Here is a 25,195-nt window from a genome sequence, read left to right as displayed (position 1 = left end):
ATTGTCTCTTCATCTATTTATTACTCAGCTATTATTTATTGAATGGCAGTATTGAAGCCAGTGGTGGATACAACAGGTGTACTCCCTGCCTTTGGGGCCCCTGGAGTTTTATTTGGGGAGAAAGTCAGGCAGGGCTGCTATGGAAGAACTTCAACTTGCCAAGTGAACAATAGGACTTTTATCTCAGACCAGCACGTCAGGGAGGAACCCCAGGGCAGGCCTTGATTGTGTCTAACTATTCCAGTTATTATCCTAAAGATCCACAAATTATCCCTCGTTAGCCTCCCAGTTTGGCTCCTACATCCTTGTGTCACGACCTCAGGACATCTTAAGTATATTCCGAGTTTTGTGAATGAGAAGATTATTCTGGTCTCATCTCCCACATGGCCTGCCTCAGACTTGGCCTTAACCAACCCACAGAGGTGCTCAGGGCCCTTTTGCTAGACAATGAGAGTGAGAGATCACAGCATCCATGCTGTTTAAAATTTGGCGTACTGTAAATGATAAAAGAAAATCCAGACTTTGTACATTGGGGTGTTTACTTCTCAAAATCATGCTCATAGTTAAATAAAGACGATGCTACAGGAGGCAGTATGAAGTACCAGGAACAGAGGGCAAAGGTGTGAGCCACCTCCTCACGTATGCCACTTCCAGATCATTCCATCTCTCACAGCTGGTCTCCTGATGTCCAAAATGAGATAATATTTTCCCCTTTAAGATGCGGTTCAGGGGCATTGTGGTGCAGTGGGTTAAAGCCCCAGCCTGTTGCACCTGCATCCTATATGGGCACTGGTTCTAGTCCCACTGCTCCACTTCTGATCCAGCTCCCCGTTAATACACCTGGGAAAGCAGTGGAAGATGGTGCGAGTCCTTGGGCCCCTGCACCCACGTGAGAGACCCAGAAGAAGCTCCTGGCTTCAGATCTGCTCAGCTCCAGCTGTTTAGCCTTCTGGGGCATGAATCCGCAGATGGAAGACCTCCCCGCCACCTCCATCTCTACCTCTCTCTATAACTCTGTCTTTCAAATAAATAAAATAGTTCTCAAAAAAAAAAAAAAAGATGTGGTTCATTGAATGTTTGAATTCAATGATGATTAAATAAGGAAGCACAGTGAAAGCAGCTGACAATTCATACATGACCGAATACATCACATTTCATGAAACTTGCAAGGCCAGAGACTGCAAGTTAGAGTAAAGGCCGAGCCATGCTCGAGCTGTGGACCCCCTTGGGGTGGCCCCAGTGCCCTCCGTCCCACATACCAGCACCATCCTGCTGGTCTCCGGCCCAGCCTCACTGGCGCCTTCAGTTCCAAGCTCCAGGCCTCGGCATGGGCTGTTTTCTCTGCGGGAAGCACTCTCCCCCAGGCTCACTCGTCTCACTGTTCAGATTTCATTTTAAATAACTCTCTCTGGCAAAGAAAAGAAAATACTTCTTTGTTTTTATCCTCTCAGTATGGGAACCTCTTAACCCATGATATATTGTTGTTTTATAACCTGGCTTACCAGATAATTTCTTCCCATAGTCACTCAAACATAATACTCTGGCTGAAGTTTCTGTTTTGAACTTGAAGATGCAAAGAACCAAACTTCAGATGACTACCCCACAGAAAGTACCAATAGCATGAGTGTCCTAGAGGCCTTTCATTAAAGCACTATCAACTATGTCCATGGAATTGTCATTTTTAGCACAGTAATGGAAATTTCAGAAACCATGATTATTTCTTCCCAAATTTTGGTGGTAACAGTAAGCCAGTTTTTAAACAATGACAAAAGCAGTTATAAAAAGTACTGATGGAAGTTACTCTTAAAACATCTTTGCAATGGTCATAAAAATTGCAGGCTCTGGCATTGTATGTCACAAGGAGCAAAAACTGATGCCCCTACTTAGTACCTGTAAGTCTAGCTGGGCCTGGGGCTAGAGCATCAGAACATTGCCCCCACAACTTTCACTGTCCATCAAGATGTAGTAACAGGGTCAGTTTACCCTCCTGGCAAGCAAAAATCCTTGCAAAATCTACAGAAGAAAACCTATTGAGCCACTGATGTCAGGCAACAAAGAAGAGCAATCCCTGAGAGACAGAGACCCAATCAGGAGAGCTATGAGACTGCCCGGTGTTGGACTTGGGGGAGTTTCTGGTCCCTGTGCAGGAAGAGGAAACCTGGGCAGAGCCTAAGATACCTAAGTTGACAAAATGAAGACAAAATGAAAATGATCCCATGGAGGTTAAGAAGACTAGGGTTGGGGGCCAGCACTGTAATGTAGCAGGTAAAGTCACTGCCTGCAGTTCTTGCATCCCATATGGATGTCAGTTTGTGTTCCAGTTTCTCCACTTCTGATCCAGCTCTCTGCTATTGCCTAAGAAAGCAGTAGAAGATGGCCCAAGTCCTTGGGGTCCCTGTACTTGTGTGAGAGACCTGAGAGAAGCGCCTGGTTCCTGGTTCCTGGCTCCTGGCTCCTGGCATTCTGATCAGCTCACCTCCAGCTCTTGCAGTTATCTGGAGAGTGAACCAGTGGATGGAAGACTCTCTCTCTCTCTCTCTCTCTCTCTCTCTCTCTCTCCCCCCTTCCCTCCTTCCCTCCCTCCTTCCTCCCCTCTCTCTCCCTTCAAATGTTTTTTTTAAAGGTAAAATAAAACATACAGTATCAAACAACATAAAATTCATGATGTCTAGCATCTGACTAGACATTATCAATTACACAAAGAAATTGAAAAATGTAACTCAAAATGAGAAGCAAAATCAAGAAACCAAAACCAACAACTGCATGTTAAAATTAGCAAATAAGGACATTATAACAGTATAATAACTGTATTTCATATGTTCAAAATGTTAAGCAGATATGCAGAATATATAAAAAGATACGGGGGCTGGCACTGTGGCATAGCAGGTAAAGCCACTGCCTCACTGCTGACATCCCTGTAGGCACTGGCTCATGTCCCTGCTTCACTTCTAATCCAGTTCTCTGCTAATGGCCCCTGCCACCCACCTGGGAGATCTAGATGAAGATTCTGGCTCCTGGCTTTGGCCTGGCCCAGCACTGGTCATTGTAGCCATCTGGGGAATGAACCAGCAGATGGACTCTCTCTCTCTCTCTCTCTCTCTCTCTCTCTCTCTCTTCCCCTCTCTTTCTTTAACTCTTTCAAAAATAAATACTATACCATCAAGGTGGCATGTACCAATGCCATCTCACTAGTCCCAGTGATCAATTTCTGTTCACAATTGATCATAATGATAGGACTAAGAACCAAAGGGACCACATAAACAAGAATAGTGTCTGCTAATACTAGCTGATAGAATAAAAAAGGGAGAGAATGATCCAACATGGGAAGTGAGATACACAGCAGACCCATAGAATGGCAGATGTCCTAAACAACACTCTGGCCTCAGAATCAGCCCTTAAGGCATGCAGATCCGGCTGAAAAGCCCATGAGAGTATTTCAGGCATGGAAAGCCAAGACACCCTGGGGGGAAAAAAAACCTAAATGAAAGATCTCTGCGAGTGAGATCCCAGTGAAAAGAATGGGTCATCAAAGAAGGAGGTACCTTTCTCTGAAGGGAGGAGAGAACTTCCACTTTAACCATGGCCTTGTCTAAATATGATCAGAGTTGGTGAACTCAGGGGGCTTCCATAGCCTTGGCAGCTCATGACAAGAGCCTAGGGTGATTACTGATGCCATAAACAAGAGCGTCAATTTGTTAAGTCAACAACAGCAGTCACTGTGCACTTACTCCTCATGTAGGATCTCTGTCCTTAGTGTGCTGTACATTGAGATTTAATGCTATAACTAGTACTCAAACAGTATTTTTTCACTTTATGTTTCTGTGTGGGAACAAACTGTTGAAATCTTTACTTAATGTATGCTAAACTGATCTTCTGTATATAAAGAGAATTGAAAATGAATCTTGATGTGAATGGAAGGGGAGAGGGAGTGGGAAAGGGGAGGGTTGCGGGTGGGAGGGACGTTATAGGGGGGAAGCCATTGTAATCCATAAGCTGTACTTTGGAAATTTATATTCATTAAATAAAAGTTTGAAAGCAAAAAATAAAATACTCAAATTAAACTTTTAGAAATTAAACCTACAGTGGTTGAGATGAAAAGTTTGCTGTATGGGATTAATCACAGAATAGATACTATTGAAGAAAATATTAGTGAACTTGAAAACAGAAATAGAAATCACCCAAAGTGAAATGCAGAAAGAAAGGGAATTTTAAAATAATAAACAGAGCATAATTGAGCTGTGGTACAGTTTCAAAAGGCTAATCTATGTGTGACTGGAGTTCCAGAGAAAAGGTGAGAATAAATAACCACTTAATAACTATACAGATTTGATGAAAACTATAAATTTGATGTTCAGATACAAAAGCACAATAGAACTCAGGCAAGAAAATGCAGAAACTTAGATTAAAACATATTATAATCAAATTTCTCAACTCAAATAATAAAGAGAAAAATATTTAAAGTAGCCAAGAAAAATAATTCATAGAAGACAAAAGATGAGTGAAGTAGCAGATATCTAGCTGAAAGCAATATAGGAAAAGTAAACAAACAGCTCTCAAAACTCACCAACAACACACATGGCTTTGACACAGCAGTTAAGGATCCATATGGGATGCTCGTATCCCCTGTTAGAGTGTCCAGGTGCAGGTCCTGGCTCTGCTCCTGAGTCCAGCTCCTGCTCATGAGCACCCTGGGACATTGCGTCAATATGGGAGACAATGGCTTCACTATGGAGTTCCTGCAACACATGTGAGTCTTGGATGCGGTTTTAGGTTCCCAGCTTTGGCCCAACCCAACCCTGGCTATTGCAGGCATTTGGAGAGTGAACCAGCAAATTCAAAGAATCTCTCTCTCTCTCTCTCTCTCTCTCTCTCTCTCTCTCTCTCTCTCTCCATCCCTCTATCCCTCTCTTTTCATTTCAAATAAAAATAAGTGCATAGTAAATAAACAAATAAATAACTCACCAATATATAAACAACTTAGATTAAAAATAAAATCTCTCTTGGGGCTGGCATTGTGGCATAGTGGGCAAACTCACCACTTGCAGTGCTGGCATCCCATAAGGGTACCAGTTCTAGCCCCAGCTGCTCCACTTCCAATCCAGCTCTCTGCTATGGCCTAGGAAGGCAATACAAGATGGCTCAAGTCCTTGGGCCCCTGCACCCGTGTAGGAGACCCAGAAGAAGCTACTGGCTCCTGGCTTCAGATTGGCGCAGCTCTGACCATTGCAGCCAATTGGAGAGTGAACCATCGGATGGAAGACCTCTCTCTCTTCCTGCCTCTTCTTCTCTCTGTGTAACTCTGACTTTCAAATTATAAATAAATAAATTTTTTTAATTACTCTCCATGTCTCTCCTTTTTTTTCTCTCTCTCTGTAATCCTGACTTTCAAATAAATAGATAAATATTTTTAAAAAGTGGGGGCAGTTTTGATATAGCACGATTAAGCTGCCACCTATGATACTGACACCCCATATGGGCTTCTGGTTTGTGTCCCAGCTGCTCCACTTCCAATCCATCTCCCTGGGGAAGCAGCATAAGATAGTCCAAGTGCTTAGGCCCCTGCACTCATGTGGGAGACCCTTCTGGTTCCTGACTCTGGCCTGGCCTCAGCCATTTGGGGAGTGAAACAGCAGATGGAAGATTCTCTCTCTCTCTCTCTCTCTCTCTCTCTCACTTTTTCTCTATAACTCTTTCAAATAAATAAATACATCTTTAAAAATTAGGCAAACATTTTGCCAAAGATGTGCAGATGGCAAATCAACATGGACAAAAATGTTCACCATCACGCTTCATTAGGGAAATGCAAGTTAAAACAATAATCATATACCAATACACACATTAAAATGGTTAAAACCCAAAGGAACTGGCATTTGGCATAGTGGTTAACATACTACTTTGGACCCCACATCCCATATTGGAGTACTTGGTTTAAGTCCCAGCTCTGCATCTACATGTGAACCCACAAAAGAAACCACATGGATGAAATGCAAGTATATATTACTAAAGTAGAAAGAGCCAGTCTGAAAATGCTATAGACTTCATGACTCCACTTATATAACATTCTGGAAAAGGTGATTCTGTAGATTTGAAAAACAAACTGATGCTTCCAGTGTTTGGGCAGGGGAAGAGCAACAGATAAAGTATGGGCATCAGGTAGTGGCTCAAGTAGTGGGTGCCTACTGCCCACATGGGAGACCTGGATTGTGTTCTTAGCCAAACCCAGCACTGGCCATCATAGGCATTTGGGGGTAAATCAGCAAATGGGATTTCCTCTTCTTTCTCAAGTAGCAATAACAAAACAGTGAGGTACTGGGGTACTTTTAGATGGAGAGAATATGGTGTATAATAAATAAATACAGTAATAAATAATACAGTAATTTTAGTGTAGTGGTGGCTATATGGCTATCAAAATCATAAAATCTGACAGCATAGATAGAGTGAACATTCATGTGTGCAAATTTCAAAAAAATTTATTTAGGTGATCAGGGGGCTCCAGGATGAAATACAAGGTGTGACTAAAGAATCTGTTTGATGAATGTGTAAAACAGTTTCAATGAAGTTTATCCATGAATGTGGTGAAGGAAAAGGTGGTGCTCACATAATCTACTTTAGAATGAATGGAGACTGAGACCAAAGTCCAAAGAAACTGTCTAGAGAACGATGCTGTAGGGAATGGTGCTCAAGGGCTGGTTTCCCACGTGGTTTCAGATAATAATATGGAATTGTTCACTGGAATGTAACAAGGAAGTACATGGTGGTAGAGGTTACTCACTATTGGGGTGAGAAGATAGAAGCAGGTAAAAGAGGGCAGAGTGTCCTACATGGTAATGGATAAGAACTGCAGACATCAAGATGAACTCATGGTTAGCTTAATGTAGATGCAGATGGTTTCACACAAAAATAGTCACACTCATGTAACCGAGAGGGTTTGAAAGTAATGGCATCCGAGTAGCAAGGTGCACCCCCAGCACTCAGATCTCGATTTTTTAAGTACCAGTCTCCCATAAGTGAAAACAGGATTCATTGAAATGGCTGATTCTAGGCTTGGGGTAAAAAATACACATGAGCCCAGAGCCTCTTCTGGAGCTGGAAAATAAGGGAGTACAAAAACAAACAAACAAACCACACAATGACAGGGAAGGGACAATAGGAACCACCTCAAAAAGAGGTCTAATCAGCTAAAGCCAGAAGAACTTGAATAACAAATTAAACCACGGAAAATATAAAGCAAATATCTATGATTTCATTATGACGTCAATAAGTGATTGAATACAAGTACATACTTCAAAAAGTTCATGGCAAATATAATTAAAACATAAGCTTATTTTGATGCAAAAAATTGAAATCCATGCATACAAGAAGCCTTTTAAAAGCTTATGGAAATGCATATTATGAAAAAACTGTGTGGATTTCAAGAAAAATTTGGGCCCAAAGAAGTTTATCTTTTAATTCTATTTTCCCATGAAACTTTTTAAGTCACCCTGTTTAAATAAATGGAAAAGAATAAACAAATCTCAGATACAGAGCAATTCTGAGTCATTTACATAGTTTCTTCGTACTTGAGGAAGATGGACAGAACTTCCTGTTCTTGAAAATAGCTGCACCTGCACGTAGTGGCTTCTCTCCAAAGAGCAGGGTATGGGACGGTGAGGGAAGGTAACCTTGCAGTGGAGACTTCCGAGGGACACTATCAGCAGAGTGATCAATGTCAACATCAGAAGTTAGTCACGTTGACAGTATGCATTCCAGAAATTATGTAAGGAGAATGGCATTTTACCTCTGTGATCTTCCTCTCAAAAATCCATCACCCTAGCACAATCCTCAAAAAAACATCAGGTAGATCCCGATAGAAGGGAATTCAACAAATTACTTATACTCCTAAAAAACATCACTGTCATCAAAAACAAGAGAAGCCTGGGGCCGGTGCTGTGGCAGAGCAGGTAAAGCCACCACCCACAGTGCTGCCATCCCATATGGGTGCCCGTTCGAGTCCTGGCTGCTCTATTTCTGATCCAGCTCTCTGCTGTGGCCTGGGAAAGCAGTAGAAAATGGCCCAAGTCCTTGGGTCCCTGCACCTGTGTGGGAGACCCGGAAGAAGCTCCTGGCTCCTGGCTTCAGATCAGCCCAGCTCTAGCAGTTGTAGCCATTAGGAGACTGAACCAGTGGATGAAAGACTTCTTTCTCTTTCTCTCTCTGCCTCTGCCTCTCTGTAACTCAGCCTTTCAAATAAATAAATAAATAAATCTCTAAAAAAAAAAAAAAAGAGAGAGAGAGAGAGAGAGAGAAGTCTGAGAAAATCTAAGGTGGAAACCTAAGGTGGGATCCTAGATGAGGTGCTTGAACCGGAAATGGAAATCAAAACCAAGGACATCTGAATCCAATATTGATTCTAATTAACAACGCATAAATAATGGTTTATGGTGACAGATACCAGCCATAAGGGAACCTAGGTGTGGGGTATAAAGAGTCATCTGTACTATCGTCGCACCTTTTCTACACCTTTTAAACTATCCTAAAATTAAGTTCATTCAACAATGATTCCTTTAGAAAGAATAGAGCTTAGTGTGTTATTTATTTACTATTGATATTCTTAGGTCCCTGTTTGTTTTATCACCTTTGTGGATCTTAAGGCAATCTGAACAAAGTATTGATTCTAGCTAACAGTGTATAAATATTGGCTTTTGGTGACAGATATGGACCATAGGGGATACAGATGTCAAGGTGTTCATACTTAGAACAATTGTGCAGACCTTCATTGCAAGAAGAAAAATATGCCCTGTGCTTACAAACTTGGCCTTCATAGGGCCTCACCTGCAACTCTGCAGGATCCTGAAGCTCTGCATGACAGTAGGATTCACTCTGGATCAACCTATTGTATATAAACACCTGAATTTCTCACCACCACTTGGTGGTGAATTCACAAGCTTTGGGAATTTGCCATTTGTGAGAACCGAGTCTAAGTTGCAGGGATTTCAACCTGGAAACCCAATAGGTCTTACAAAAGAGGAGTCAGCGGTGGGAAAACGCATCAGGTGAAAAGATAGGGTAGGGACACAACAAGAGGCAACATGTTGGTCTGTGTCTGTCATCCTGCAGAAAGCATGCGTGTAGGTAATCTGAGGCTCATCTGCCAAAATCATATCCTCATGCTCGTTTGCATCAGAATCCAAAGACCTAAACAGTGCTAGGAGGATGAAAACATTTCCCAGAGCTCTCTAGCCTAAGTGTCATACATACTTTCATATCCTGATTAAGCATCTCCGGGAGGCACGCAGGGTTTGGGGAGGTGAGGGGAGGGGAGGCGTGCCCAGCTCCAGCAGGGCCCACCCCCGGCAGCCTCGCAGGTCTCAACACGAGGACAGCACGGCGTCTCCGTGCATGGCCGCCGCGGGCCCGCGCCCAACAGAGCACACGGTAATTAGCCGCGGCTCGAGCTGAGCGCCCAGCGTGTTGGAGCAGGCTGGCACTCAGTGTTTGAGGTGCACCTGTTTATGATTAGCTACAATGGATTCCACACCCCACACCTCATTTCTTGGAGGGAAGGAAGAACTTGTCTGAGCAATGATCATAACCTTTCTCTTCCAGTTTTGTTGGTTAGTGAAGGAGCCGTTTCAAACTCATTCAACCCGGTCTTTCAGGGTTCTTTCCCTCCCAGTCTGCCATGGCTGATTTAAACTGCCTAGTAAAACTCACAGAACGACTCTGCTTCCCTTCTCTTTGCTGTGATCGCAAGACCTGGTCTCCCAGGATACAGCGGCGCCCACACCCTACACCTGTCCTGGGCTGTGGACCCCAGGGGCTGTGTGGGTTCCTTCCATGGTGCCAGCATCAAGTGTAGTGGGGAGGTGGGTTTCTAACTCCCTGACAAGCTCGCTGTGAAGTTTCATGTGTGTTGTCCTCATTCAGCAGGGCACTTAGGCATGGCAACTCTGAGAACATGGTGTGATCTGTGGACTCCGAGCATCATGTGCACAAAATCCCATCACCTTGATACTGATGGAACCAAGGGCTATGAAGGAATGGGGGGAGTGGGTGCTGATCACTATCTTGGGCAATTAACACTGATGAGAAATTCCAAGTTACCACTAACCACAAGTCAGGCTGATTTTCTTTCAAATGCACCCGATGCCTCTGCCTTCCTGTCACCTTCGAAGGATAAATATCTTTTAGTCTTTCTACTGTGCAACTGATTGATAGATGCCACCCTACTCTCTTCACTCTCTCATATTCAGTTGAGATTCTGGGACTGCTGGCAGCAGGGGGTGCTGAATGCCCCAGAAGAGCCAGTGAACTCAAGGGGGCAGCTCAAAGGCTGCCAACCCACATTCAGGAATGAGAAAAAAGCCAGGGGATGCAGAGCTAGACAAAGGACATGTGAGAAAATTGTCTCCCGCCTTCCAGAGGACAACGCACCTTCTCAGAACTCCCCCAGTTCTCCAGCCCACAGCTGCCCCAACCTTGTCAAATTCCAGTTGAGATGAAGACAGGAGGGTAATGGTCCAACAATGCAACCTGAATCCATGTGATCTTCCCTCAGGCCAGGGAGTCCCCATGTGTGCAGGATTCCCCTGTGAGCCTGTTTCAGAGGTGCTAGTCAAAGTTGGTACAGAATTATCTACAGTCTCTGTTAAGACGTAGAGACCTAGTCAGATGCCAGGGGGCAGAGCTGGTACTGGGAATCTGAGCCAGCACATCCCTAGCCTGTGTCTTCCCTGCCTTCCTCAGCCATCCAGATGTGGCCCCCAGAGAGCTTAGCTGAGGTCCTCACTCACATATTGATTAAATTCCAAGGTGCAGGGTCTAACACTGTGGCATAGAGGGTAAAGCCACCGCCTGCAGTGCTGGCATCCCATATGGGTGCCGGTTCGAGTCCCAGCAGCCCCACTTCTGATCTAGCTCTCTGCTGTGGCCTGGGAAAGCAGTGGAAAATGTCTAAGTCCTTGGGCCCCTGCACCCACATGGGAGACCTGGAAGAAGCTCCTGGCTCCTGCTTCCGATTGGTGCAGCTCTGGCAGTTGAGGCCATCTGGGGAGTGAACCAGCAGATGGAAGACCTCTCTCTCTATCTGTCTCTCTCTTTCTTTCTCTCTCTCCCCTTTCTCTCTTTCTTTCTGCCTAACTCTGCCTTTCAAAAAAATAATAGAGTCTTTAAAAAAAATTTCCAAGGTGCTCAGTTGGGAATTTGCAGTTTTGACAATGAGTGGGGAAGGGAGGGAATGTAGGCAAATGAAGGAAAATATGGAGTAGCAGGTGGTTTCAGATCCCTGAAGTTAGTCTCCTGATCCAATGATAGAAGCGGTTCCTCAAATTTCATGGTACATTGCAGTCAACTGGAAAAATTAACAAAGAGATAGTTGCCAGAGCTTGTGATTGGGATTGGAATTGGGCTGCCTGCCTTTGTATCAGATGAACCCAAATCTGAGATTGCCGATGTTAAGACCAGACAACTGTGTCAGGTTTTCCTGTTACTCCTGGTGTCGGGTCTCTGCAAGAGGTTTCAGAGGTTTCTAGTCAAATTCCACGAGGGACCACCAAACAGTTCATTTATTCAGCAAGTATTTACTGTACACTTACTGAACTATCAGGATACACACACACTGATACACATAATCCCTGTGATGTGTCTCAAAACTTAAATTTCCTGCAGTTACAGAAAAATGGCATGTAAACTTCAGACCTCTTTTTCATGCTATGGAAATGAATACCAGCACCCGGAATTTTCCAAAAACTAAACTGCTTCCATGTGCACTTGGTTGTGTCTAGTTGTAGGAAAATATAAGTCACTTCTTAGATAAGGTTTTAGACCAAAAAAACCTCCTATGTCAAAGTTGTGTTCATTAAGAATTCCAGGGACAAAAACAGAATACAAAGTTATTCACAACTAAATAATGTCCTTGGAATCCTAGACTGAAGATATTTCCATTCCCTTTCACAAATGGTGTTTTTTATTTCCTTTTTTTCCTCCATTTTTCAGGTGAACTGCAGATTTCTGCCTTTTTTTAATGTTTTCTTTCAGGAGGATTTGGGAACAGATCTTGATTAATTATGTAATATTGAGTTTCTTGAATATGGGTACTGTCTTGTACATATTTCTCTAAGAAAATAAAGCCAAAGAGAATTCCAACGCAGACCGTGAAGCTCGGATGAAGTCTGTCTGGAGGTGTCTCCTAGCTGATGAAAGGGTTTTCCGCTGTTTTTGTGGAAGCCATGGCATGCTTCTATTTATCATGGTCATCCAAGATTTCCTTTGCTGATGCTGAGTGCAGTGTGGGGGGAAGGCTCCTGTCTTTGCTGGGAGTGCAAGCCCAATGCCCCTGACCTTCCCAGTCCAGACTCCTTTGGAACTCGCCACTCTGCTGAAGGCTTCAGCTCTGGATTCCCATTACTCCTTCAGACAGATTCCTTACAGCTTCATCTTTACCCCAAGTTTCAAAATGCCAGCTGAGTTATTTCGTACAGGCTCAGTGAAAAAGATGAAGAAAGGAATTCAGAAGCACAATCTGACCCTAAGTGACTCCATCTCCCTTTAAACAAAGAAAGGCAACTTGGCTGGGTCATGCTGTATGGCATGAACAGAGTTTGGGGAGCATAGTGTGGGGCCTCCTTTATCATGCTGCCCTGAAGCACAAACTCTGACCCAAACTGACTGCTGTCCAGTCAATGCTCTCTGATGATGGAGTGTTCTGGATCTGCATCGTCCAAGATGGACCCACTAGTCTTACTTGGCTACTGCACACTTGAATGTGGTTAGTGTGACTGAGGAACTAAAGTGCTCATTTCACTTAGTATTAGTGAGTTTATTATAAATAGCCACACAGAACCAGTGGCCAGAGTATTGCAGAGTGTTCCTCTAGACTGTACTCAAGAAACAATCAGACGGTGTTTGAAACACTGATAATATGTAAGAATGAAACATATTATCTAAGATGGCTCCAGAGTCAGGATTGGCATTCATTCATTGTATGAACCAACACAGTGGTTTAGGGGGCTTTGCTCTCCTCCTGCCAAAGGAGCTTCCCCACATTGCTTATGGAAAACGCAGGAGGTTGGTCCCTCAGCTTCTCTATTGAGAACCCTCAGCCAGAAATAGCACCTGTCCTGGAGAGGCTGGGAGTCGAGTCTGTGCGGCATGCATCCCACCTTATCTCTCTAAGAAATTGAAAAGCTACTTGGCTGCTTGGAGAAGGGCATCTTCCAGCACAAGCAGCAAAGGTATGGAGGAAAAAAATGTCAAGAGATGAATCACATCAACGGAGCCTTGTAATTCCGTGCAGACACAGACTCCTGGTTTCTCTGTGAGCCCCCTGATCTCATGTAAAACTGGCTACAGTCCAGTGTGGTCCCATTGATGAAGCATGGAGGGCACACTGCTAAGTATGTCTCATGAATAGACTATTACCTCTGATAGTCACAGCAAACCTAGAGAGCAGGTAAGAGTTCATTTTCTTATTTGATCACAGATGGGGAAACAGGCTAAAAACATTCAGAACTTTATTTAGGGTCACATAAATTTTGAACAAAGCCAAGAAAGCCCATTTGCAAAGCCCATTGGGACATTTTCACTTCCAATCTTCTGAGTGTGTTGGCCTCAGCCTTCACTATGCAGAATCTTTTGTCTAACTAAATGCATCATCACATATACCCTTGTGTATATAGATATAGATGGATATAGAGATTTAGATGGACAACTGCTCATGCTTGTGAAAATATGATTTTCAATGTTTTAAATGCAAACATTTGCAAAAAACAGACATTTTGCAAGGTCGTAAAATGACCCATCACAGAGTTTCATAGGGTGAATCCCAACTCCTACATACTCCCTCCACTGAGAAAGATAGAAAAATTTAAATATTGGAGGATATACTGATCAAATGAGATGGGTTATTAGTAGATGCTGTGGGATTATGGGGTTATATTTTCATCTTTCTGGAAAAGCTTGTGTTGAACCCTGATGACAAGGGACAAACTCTGAGCCCTTCCCAGTGCTCATTTTTGTGCCTACACATACATGCACATTTAAAAATTCCTCTTTCCACCATCTATTCCTGAAATGTCCTATTAGAGTCTGGCTCTTCTCTCACTGGGATGTGAAAAGTTTTGTATTTCTCTGTGTCACCACAATTTATTATCCTACCTGAGATTGAGCAGGCACTTATTAAATGTCTTAGAATGAACAAATTTGTAGAAGACAAATTAGATATAAACTACATTTCAAATTGTCAAAGACCATAATGCAAAGCCTAGAGGTAGGGAGTCTGGATTAGCCCTCATGTTCTGCATTGCTTTCCCAAAGGCTTTCAGGGTGTACAAGAGAACGGAAGTCCATTTGGAGGTGCATTTCCTGGCACGGTCAGTTCGGTTTGCAGCCTCCGTGTTGTTTAAACATTAGCCTTGCTCCATGAGTAATGGCCAGGCTAAGGCAGAGTCATGTGGAGCTGTTCTTCTCCAGTTTGGAAGTTAATGTTAGGTTCAGAGAAAATAAAAGCTAACCTCAACTCTCCTCCCAGCTGCAAGCAGAAGGCTTCTGCTTGGGGCTCCCTCCCTGGAAGGCTCCTGGAGGCAGCACTGTGGGTGAGGGCAGCAGGAAGAAGCGTGAGGCAGAGCTAGGCAGTGCTGTGATCTCCAGTCATAGCCAGGGTCCTCCTGGCAGCCCAAGTCCACCGGACTGAGTTTACAGAAATGTTTGATAGTGAACTATCATAAACACTTAATAAGGGGAAGTAGAAACCCAAGGGTGGAGGGTATTGAAGCATGTGACTTAGGCTGGAGCTGTGGCTCACTGGGCTAATCCTCTGCCTGCAGCGCCGGTACCCTGGGTTCTAGTCCCGGTTGGGGCGCTGGGTACTCGTCCTGGTTGCTCCTCTTCCAGTCCAGCTCTCTGCTGTGGCCCGGGAGGGCAGAGGAGGATGGCCCAAGTGCTTGGGTTCCTACACCTGCATGGGAGACCGGGAGGAAGTACTTGACTCCTGGCTTTGGATTGGCGCAGTGCCGGCCAATTAGGGGGGTGAACCAATGGAAGGAAGTCCTTTCTCTCTGTCTCTCTCTCTCACTGTCTATAACTCTCTCTCTGTCTCTCTCTCTCACTGTCTAACTCTGCCTGGCCAAAAAAAAAAAAAAAAAGAAAGAAAGAAAGAAAGAAAGAAAGAAAGAAACATGTGACTTAAAACTGGTCAAAAGGAGCATCAAAATTACAACCCAAGTTGTTGTCTTGGTAATGCTATGAGCTTAAGGGGCTTGGAGGTGTGGAAGGGGAGAATGCGCTGACTTGAGTATGTAGGAAACTGGGTGCTATTTTAATATACTTGTGACAGATTCGATGATGCAAGCGGGCTGTTTGTGGAGCTGCTAACCAGCAAACTGTTTGGGTTCGCAACAATTTCAGGAGATGTGAGACATTCCAGATGGTCTCACCGGCCCAGGACAAGAGAGGGAGTGTGAGCACAGGTAGGACTCGCCCTGGCCATACACATGCTCAGAGGGTCCTAGTGCCCTCCCCTGGCCAGTACAGGGCCCTCCTGCTGCCCTCACCCCAGGAAGTGCCAGGAGCGGCCGCTGCCCCTGCCCCTGCCTCTCTGCACAGCTCTTGCTGCACAAGCAGCAACAGTGTCAGGACAATCTGGTGTCTGAATTCTATAACTCGCAGGTCCCCAGCAGCACAGCCTCAGCTGAGCACTCCCGGGAACTGAAGGCAGTCATTCAGTGATGCGATTGTGTCCTTGTGGTTTCCACACTCTTCCAGGAAGGGCTCAGGGGAGTCCCAAGCCTGAATTTTAAGATATTTTAAAGAGTGGCTGGCGCTGTAGCATAATGGGTAAAGCCATCATCTGCAGTGCTAGCATCCCATGTGGGTGCCGGTTCGAGTCCCGGCTGCCTCCACTTCTGATCCAGCTCGCTGCTATGGCCTGGGAGAGCAGTAGAAGATGGCCCACATCACTGGGCCTCTGCACCCATGTGGGAGACCCAGAAGAAGCTCCTGGCTCCTGGCTTTGGATCAGTGCAGCTCTAGCCATTGTGGCCAATTGGGGAGTGAACCAATGGATGGAAGGCCTATCTCTTGCTCTCTCTGCCTCTCTGTAACTCTGCTTTTCAAGTAAATAAATAAATCTTTTTTTAAAAAAAGATACATTAAAGAAACACTATGTAGTTTATCAATAAAGATGGGTCATGGAAGTCTCAGCATTTCTGAGAGGCCATATTTATATAGAACAAGTATATTGCAAGTGTTTCAATACTGCCATATATAGAGAGAGAAAAACACTTCAGCCATACATATGTGTATAGAATATGTTGAATTTCTGTAAAGGGCTATACATGAGACACTGTGTTTCTTCAGAACACTTCCCTTTTGTGTTTTCATTTTACTTCCCATTTCATAGTATGATTTCCAAAGAGGCAAACATAGCCACTTAGAGTGGGTCTCAGGGGTAGACAGTAACAAACGTCAGATGGAATCTTAGGATCCATCCTTTTCTCACCAGAGCTGCCAGTAGCTTCAGACATTGCACATGTTTAGCAAATCCCCTCCCCTGTCTTACTTGAGGAGTTTCACAGCCTAGAAAAAAAGGATGTAGCACATGTATTTCTGCATGACACCTCCAAAGACTGCTGTAGAGAGAGCAGAGATTCCCATCCAACCCAGACCTCTCCAGCTTCCTCCTTCAGTTCCGGTTTCAGCTTCTTGGGGAGTCAAAAAAGAAGGCAACTTGGGGGCGGGTCTCTCCTTGCTGAGCACCTGCCAATCACCCTCAGCTCCTATGAGCCACCACAACTGCAGAACCACAAGGAAACAAGGCCCTCCCTGAGCCAGCTTCCACACAGGGCTTGTGGAAACTGTGTTCTCCATGTCCTCGTGCCCTTCCTGCCCCCTCTCCCTACACAGCCCCTCTTCCTTCCCATGGCTCTGAGCTTTCCACATGCCAGGTAGGGGGTTAGCTGCAGAGATGCAGCCACCACGCAAAGGAGCGCACCCCTTGTACTTAGGGAGTTTAAGTTCTACAGAAGGACTCACAAGAAGATGGTCAGGTAGTGGTGGCTGTTGGGACTGGCAGTTAAGCCCGATAGAATTCTCAGCTCCCACATCAGATTGGCCCAGCCCCACCCATTGCAGGTATTTGAAGGCTGGTTTCCTCACCCCCCTACCCCTGCCCCACACAAATAAGTAAATTTCTTAAGGAGAGTATGAGCTAACTAATTAATCAAAACTGTTGTACATTTCCTAAAGGACGGGACAGCCCTCCTGGGGGAAGAGATACTGGGGTACCCTGGGACTGCCCCACCACAGTGCCTGCAAGCCAGCCCTCCTCAACATCATCCCAGGCAGCACGACTGAGAATGGGATGCAATCGATGTGCCTAAGGAATCAAAATGGTTGGCAGTGGAATTTGGTTGAACACAGCAGGTCTCTAGGCACCTGCAGAATGAAAAGCAACCAGGTGGGAGTGGAATCAGGGGAGGACTCAAGGAAGAAGCAAATGGCTGAGGGGTCAACAAAGAGAAGGAACCATGGAGGGAGGAAGGGTGAGCAGCCCAGACCCCCAAGAGCACCACAATAATCGGGGCAGTTTCTGAATGGATTCAATCGCACCTGTTTTAGAAATGGGCACTTGGGAACTGTGGATTCAACCTGTTCGTTCAACAGCGCCGAGTACTCCAGCCAATCGGAAGTCTTGCGGTGCCACGTGCCTACAACGGACGTGACCTCCTTCTGCACAGACTTGCGCGTCCTCAGAAATTCAGTCACACACTTGCCATCGTGGGGTAGCCAGACAAGCAGTGGGAGAGGGGAATTCTCTAGAAAGTTGTTTATTTCCACAAATACTGAACCGCTAAAATAGCCATGGAGGATGATGCAGCAATTGCACTTCCAGACATCCATTCTCGCCGGCTCCTAAAGAACACAGAGGTGTCCCCCGAGCCTTCAGCGTGACAGTGCTCAAGAGAACGTTGTTTACAGGCGGAAAAGTGAGCACCTGACAGGTAGTGTCAAGAGGAAAGCAGTACCTAATGGTCTGCTCACACAGTCCATGCCCGTTTCTGAAAAGCACTGAGCACTTCTGGGCAACAAGCTGTTGTGTTGAGTCTTCACGACAGTCAGAGGAGAAGGGTTTTGTTACTCAGTCCACCCTTCGCCAGAGGACACAGAAGGAGGGAACATAGATGCGCAGATGCTAGAGCCGGAGATAAGGGTGCATTTGGCTATGGAACCAGAGACCTGACGGCTCCCCTGCCTCCTGCCATGCTGTGTAAATGATAGCTGATGGCATGGGGAAGGCTTCCACCGCGATGTACATGGAAAAAGCAGACTGCTATATCCTCCGTGAACATTTCTGTGCCCAGAAGTAATCACCTCCCAATGTTGACAGTAGTGCTTTACCTCTGTCCCTCATGAGAAATGATTCTTGAGGGGCCAGCGCTGTGGAATAGCAGGTAAAGCCGCCGCCTACAGTGCAGGCATTCCATATGGGTACTGGTTTGCATCCCGGCTGCTCCACTTCCAATCCAGCTCTCCGCTACGGCCTGGGAAAGCAATAGAAGATGGCCCAAGTCCTTGGACCCCTGTGACCATGTGGGAGACCCAGAGGAGGCTCCTGACTCCTGGCTTCGGATCAGCTCAGCTTCAGCCATTGTGGCCATTTGGGGAGTGAACCAGTGGATGGAAGATCTCTCTCTCTCTCTCTCTCTCCCTCCCTCCCTCCCTCCCTCTGCCTCTCCTCTCTCTGTATAACTCTTTCAAATAAATAAAATTTTTTTAAAAAAAGGAAGCGATTCCTGAATGAATTTTTATGCATGCTTTCTTAAACTTTCCATAGTGAAAGTGTACTTCAAAAGATTTGTGGATGTGATTAAAAAATGAGTTTATTTTGACACAAAAAGTTTTTAAATCCCTGTGGTTTTTCCATAGCATATTTTTCATAAACTTTGTAAAGATCCCTAGTACACATGGATTTTTTTTAATTTGCACCAAAAATAAAATCCTCTTTATTTTTCTTTTAAAGATTTATTTATTTATTTGAAAGTCAGAGTTACACAGAGAGAGGCGAGGCGGAGAAGAGAGAGAGGTCTTCCATCTGATGGTTTACTCCCCAATTGGCTGCAATGGCAGGAACTTCGCCGATCTTAAGCCAGGAGCCAGGAGCTTCTTCTAGGTCTCCCACATGGGTGTAGGGGCCCATGGACTTAGGCTGTCTTCCACTGCTTTCGCAGGCCATATCAGAGAGCTGGATTGGAAGTGGAGCAGCAAGGTCTCGAACCGGCGCCCATATGGGATGCTGGCACTTCAAGCCAAGGCGTTAACCTGCTGCACCACAGAGCTGGCCCCTAAAATCTTCTTTCAATTGGATTTTCCAATAACATTTTGAAGTACCCTCAGGTGTGTCCCTTTTACAATTAAAAAGAGAAAATAGGGGCAGCGCATGAAGCTGCCGCCTCTCACCCTGTCCCACATCACAGAGTGCCTGGTTCTAGTCCCAGCTACTCCATGCTTCAGATCCAGCTCCCTGCTAACACACTTGGGAGGTGGTAGTCCAAGAGCTTGGGTTCTTGCCACCAATGTGGGAAACCCAGATGGAGTTCTGGCTTCTGTTCAGCTTGGCCTGAGCCAGGATATCATAAGGCATTTGGGGAGTGAGCCAGTGGATAGAAGTTCTCTCTCTCTCTCTCTCTCTTTCAGATAAATAAGTAAATCTTTAAAAAAAAAAAAAAAAAGGCATCATCAAAAAGTACTGCAGACAAGTTTATCCACCATTTAATCAGGTCTACTTGCATGTTAAAATCCTTAAGCTTTGAAGCAGCATACAAATATTAGTTATTTTATTATTCGATCTGTACTTTGATTTTTTTTGTGAATCCACTGACTCCTGTGTGTTTTGTAAACTTTTCTCATCCCTCCATATCCCCTCAGAACATCATTTCCTGTCTTTGTTTACACTTTTGAAATAGGTATGAAAAGCACAAATTATTTCAAGACGATGAATTTTTTGGTCAAGATGTCTGCATACTTACCCATTGCTGGTCATAAGTAGTTTCTAAAACAAAAAAGCTACAGAACCACCTTCTGCCCCCAAAATAAAATAAAAATCCCTGTGCACTTTTTCCTTTTAAGAAATTTGGCACCAAACTCCAGTTCTCCGGAAGTTGTTTTGTTCCCTCCGACGTATTTTAAAATGTACAAACAGTCCAGATAATAAAAAAGTCTTTGATAACTTGGGTCAACACTCTCCAGAAACCATCATTTTCAGGCATACACTCTGCACTTACCAAACCTCTCTAATGTGTCACCTCCACAGCTGAGTCCAGCTGTGGCCCTGAACCCTAAGGATGTTTGCTCCAGGTGAAGGTCGGTCATGCTTCAGGCCTGGGGGGTGAGCGTCATGCCCCGTGCTGCTCTGTGCTCTTATCGTCTGCTCTGCCACGGCTCTTATCATGAATTCTCCTGAAACCTCCCTAGTTCCCCTGTCAGCGGGGCTCCTGTAGGTGTCCAACACCCCACAGGGTTCAGCAGGTGGCTGGCAAGAGCTTCCAAGAGTTGACGACAAGCGGAGGACAGACACTGGAGCACCTGGACCCTGCTCTCTCCTCTGACCCCTGGGTCCTTCTTGTTGATGCTAGGACAGCCCCCACCGGCTCCTGCCTGAGTGCAGGGTCACTCGTGTTATGATCTCCAGAAAGTGCTCTTTGCAAAGCCCGGTTAAGACACCTGGGCATTTCTCATCCCTTCCCTTCTCTCTCTCTTTTTTTTAATAATTACACACAATAAATGTTTTTCTACTTCAATTCTCAGAGCTTTGTAAAGGCAGTTTATGGGCAGCACATGCTCACACACATACATGCACACACGTGCACCCACATCTCCTTGCGTTGCAAACTTGAAGTCATATGGACTTGGCCTCCGGCTGCCTTCTCTTTGCCAAGATTCGTATGATTGAGCAAGAGAGAAGTGTTGAGCCAGAACAAACCAAGTGATTCCACAGGCACATTGTGAGGTGCAGAGCTAGCACTTTGGATATTGTGTAACGAAGGCTGTAACAAACATTACACAGGGAATTAGCGGCCAGATTGTGGCAGAAATAAATCTACTCGGCTTTGAAAAGTTTTCCTTAAAAAGAAATATTTTGGTTCCAGTGCAAGAGGGAGAGAGCCTGCTGTCCTTGACACAGGAAGTAGATAACACCTGTCAGTGGAATTCAAACCACCTGCTCGGGGGCCTGGGAGAATTAAGCCTGCAGCTGGCCGCACGCTTGCCCACTTACGGGCCACACCTTTGGGGCTACAGAGTGGGCAAGATCCTTTGCGTTCCCCATAGAGGACCCCAGCTATGTAAGTCATCACAAGTTGTGGAATTTCGCCCCCGGAATGAGGATTACACGTCCCGCCCCCAACCCCAGGATCTCAGGCCGGTGAACACAATTCAGTGTTTTACAGGCTTAAAGGTCTGTGCGGTGTCCTCTTCCCCATAGAAAAATCACAACAGTGACACACCAGTCTGAATGCCTTTCCGAAAGCAAAGCCATCAGGACCTCCCCTTCAGACGTATGGATAAAAGATTCGCTGAAATGCCAAAAGTAACAGCTTTGACTGGACTTCTCACCTCCGCTATAAGGCTGCTCTGTTATTCTTGGGAAAACCTTGCCTGGCTTGAACAAAAACTTCAACACTTCACAGAATTTTGCTTTGGGTGTTGTTGTGTGTGTGTGTGTGTGCAATTTTAAAATTGTTGAGGGACTCTGAAGCCTGAAAGAGTCCAAAAAGGTTAGCACCGGAATGGTCCCTGATGCACTTCTTGGCCAAGAAAAGCAAGAGATGCATTGGATGGTTCATTCTGGGCTCTTTTTTCAGATTTACCTTATATTTTAAAAGTGGAGAGAGAGAGAGAGAGAGAGAATCTTCCATCTGCTCGTTCAACCCCAAAATGGCCACAACAACTGGGGCTGGGCGAAGACAAATCCAGGGGCCTGGAACTCCATCTGAGACTCCCATGTCAGTGATAAGGGCCCAAGCAGTTGGGCCCTCTTCCACTGCCTTCCCAGGCATATTAGCAGGGAACTGAATTGAAAGCACAACAGCCAGGACTTGAACTGGAACTCAGATTCGCAATGCCGGTGTCACAGGCTATGGCTTATTTAGTACATCACACCACCAGTCCCTGAGTCCTGTTTTTTTGTTTGTTTGTTTTGTTTTGTTTTTTTAAGAAGTTCTAAGATGACTCTTGGGTCAGCTATTGACAACCTGAAGGTAGCAAGAAAAAGAGGAAGTTGAAAATGGAGGGAAATGAACAAAGTGTCCACAGTAAAGGGCCATCTCATTGCGACAGGGGTGCAAGAAGCCATTCCTCAAGACCACAATTTATGTATCCCTCTTTCCTTACACGTGCACCAAGCCCTTCCCACCTGTTTAATTAATATTTCAAACAGAAATCTCTCAACACAACCACAGCTTTTCCACAAACACATAGCTCACATGAAGTCACCATCTAAACATAAAACCGATGCACAGACACTTGCACGCATCACAGGCAGAGCAGGCCAAATGCGAAGCCAAGACGTCTTCTCTCCCCGTGACTTCATGTGAATTCCTGTGTAAATGTGTGCCACATGTCAAGCTGTTTACAGTGCCCAGCTTTTGTTTGCTACATCACACATGTGGCAGACACACCAACTCTGGCAGAGAGAACGGAGAAGTGGCTCTCCCACCTGACACTTGTGTTCAAGCTCTGGCCCCACAAACCACCTGGTGTCACCAGTTCAGAGCCAGGCATGGCTCAGGCAGGGTCAACAAAACACCTGACTCGCAGCGCTTGTGAGTCACAGGCCCTCTGAGGCAGGTTCCCTGTGCCAAAGCATGAACAATCCTCCTAGAATCTGAGAGGAAAGCAGCCTGAAGATGGCCTGGAAGAGGGAAACCCAGTGGTTCTGCAAGCACTCTGGTTGTCTTCTGAACCATTGACTCACGCCCACCCCCTTGCATAAACACACACCAATGTCACTTCACACAGGCCCAGATGCAATCCTGGGAGCTGATTCCCAGGATGGCCATGAAATTTCTCACTTCATCACAGAGGGTTTGGGGATGAAGAACATTTGAGGGGTGCTACAGGGAGGCAGAAGGGTGCCTTAAGACATAAGCGGGGCCAGTGCTGTGGTGCAGTAGGTTAATCCTCTGCCTGCGGCACCGGCATCCCATATGAGCAGCCGTTCTAGTCCTGGCTGCTCATCTTCCAATCCAGCTCTCTGCTATGGCCTGGGAAAGCAGTAGAAGAGGGCCCAAGTCCTTGGGACCCTGCACCCACGTGGAAGAACAGGAAGAAGCTCCTGGATCCTGGCTTCAGATCGGCCCAGCTCTGGCCGTTGTGGCCATTTGAGGAGTGAACCAGTGGAAGGAAGACCTTTCTGTCTCCGCCTCTCACTGTCTATAACTCTACCTCTCAAATAAATAAATAAAAATTTAAAAATATATATAAGCATCTGTCTGCCTTCCCTTCTCACATCTTTTATGGGGAGGTGCTCACCCTCACCAAAGCTGAGGACCCCGCCTCGCCCAGTCAAGCCTCCCCTGTCCCCATCGTTCCTCTCCTTTCTCGGCTGATCCCCAGCTTCTGGCTCACTGGCAGAATCTTCCCCGCCCCATGCAGAAATCCTTACTGACATTTAGGAGTATAACCTGGATGGCAGCTCTCACTGAGTGCTCACCTAATACCAGGATATCAACAAAGCCCTTGGCATATAATTTCCCCACTGAATCCTGGAGTCCACTCTGTTTGCCCATTTCAGAAATGAGGAAAGCGTGGCATAGAGTTACACACAAAATCAGCCTCCACTCGGTTGCATTGTGCAGCCCCCAAGCTACCGGAATCTTAGAACCTATGCTCAAAGTTGCCAATTAGCATCTCACATCTCAAAGGTCAAGCCAAGCCCCTCTGGCCCTGGTGCTTCTGTCACACGGAAGTGCCCTCCCTTGGCAGGTGTCCTGGTCTCCCTCTAGGATGCCACTCTGTCCTCTGCCCAGTTCCCAGCTCTCCTGCCACAGAGGCCACTCCACACTTGCTGGCTCCTGATTCAGACCACCTCAGGCTCGGCTTGCTCCCCAGAGCCACTGGAGTCCCCCAAGCCCCTCAGCTGGAGCACAAACCCACAACTTCCCCTGACTCCTCACTTCAAATGTGCTCCTCTCTTGAGCTCCCCACCCTCAGGAGCAGACCCACCACCCACTTGCTTTTTCACACCTGAACCCTGTGTCACCTGCTGCTAGCACAGTCAGTCTCTCCATACCCTGACCTGGGCTTCCTCCCTCCTCCCGGTCTCAGCATCTCCTCACACTTCCAGTGGGCATTCATCACCCCATGCACCTGCTACCAAGGCCTCTGCCCAGTTTCCATACCACAACACCGGCCCCAGAATGATCACTGCGCTAAGGAATCTGAGAGTGTCGTAAAGTGCCCTGTCGTTCATGATCTTCAGACTAAAGGCAACATTCCCCAGCATAGTGTGCAGGACCCTCTGTTTTCTGGGCACTGCACATGTATCAGGCTCAACACTCACTGTTTTGTGCTGGGACCCCATGCCCCTGTCCTGCCCAGCCGTCCCTGATTCCTGCACAACTGCGTGCTTCACACTTGGACTAGAAAGCTTTCCACTCATTTCTGAGCACCCTGGTGTCATTTATTTTGGAACTTATGGGCATTTTTCTTACCTGTCCATGCATTCTCATAGCTGTGAGACATACTCCTTTTTTTAAAAAAAAAAAAGATTTATTTATTTATTTGAAAGGCATATGACAGAGAGGAAAGAAAATATAGACAAGAGGGAGAGAGAGAGATAGCGATCTTCCATCCACCGGTTCATTCCCCAAATGGTTGCAATAGCCAGGTCTAGGCCAGGCTGAAGCCAGGAGCCAGGAGTTCCATCCTGATCTCCCATATGGGTGATAATGTCCCAAGTATTTGGGCCATCATCTGATCTCTCCCAGGGTACATATTAGCAGGGAGCTAGATTGCAAGTGGAGCAGCCAGGACTTGAAAAGGCACTCTAATATGGGATTCCAGAGTTCCAGTGGTGACTTAACCCACTGCACCACCACAACAGCCCCAAGTGTGTTTTTTTCTACTTTCCACGACAGTTGACTGAACATCTGCTATGGGCCAGTCATGTTATTGACAGCTGGGTGTTTAGAATTGCACACGGGGCTGGTGCTGTGGCATAGTG

At 45.8% G+C, this 25,195-nt stretch overlaps 1 long non-coding RNA gene across 1 annotated transcript in view; it reads right to left on the bottom strand.

Moving 5' to 3' along the window:
- Positions 1-17,120, bottom strand: part of LOC127490566 (uncharacterized) — a 63,253-nt gene extending 46,133 nt beyond the window's left edge. Inside the window, exon 1 of the long non-coding RNA XR_011389468.1 lies at positions 17,008-17,120. This is a non-coding gene — a long non-coding RNA (uncharacterized lncRNA). The remainder of the gene's footprint in view (positions 1-17,007) is intronic.
- Between the last annotated feature and the right edge of the window lie 8,075 nt (positions 17,121-25,195).

Source organism: Oryctolagus cuniculus, chromosome 6 (genome assembly GCF_964237555.1).
Source record: "Oryctolagus cuniculus chromosome 6, mOryCun1.1, whole genome shotgun sequence".
NCBI lineage: Eukaryota > Metazoa > Chordata > Mammalia > Lagomorpha > Leporidae > Oryctolagus > Oryctolagus cuniculus.
The sequence above is the reverse complement of the archived record's forward strand: the minus strand, read 5'-3'. Positions and strand labels throughout refer to the sequence as shown.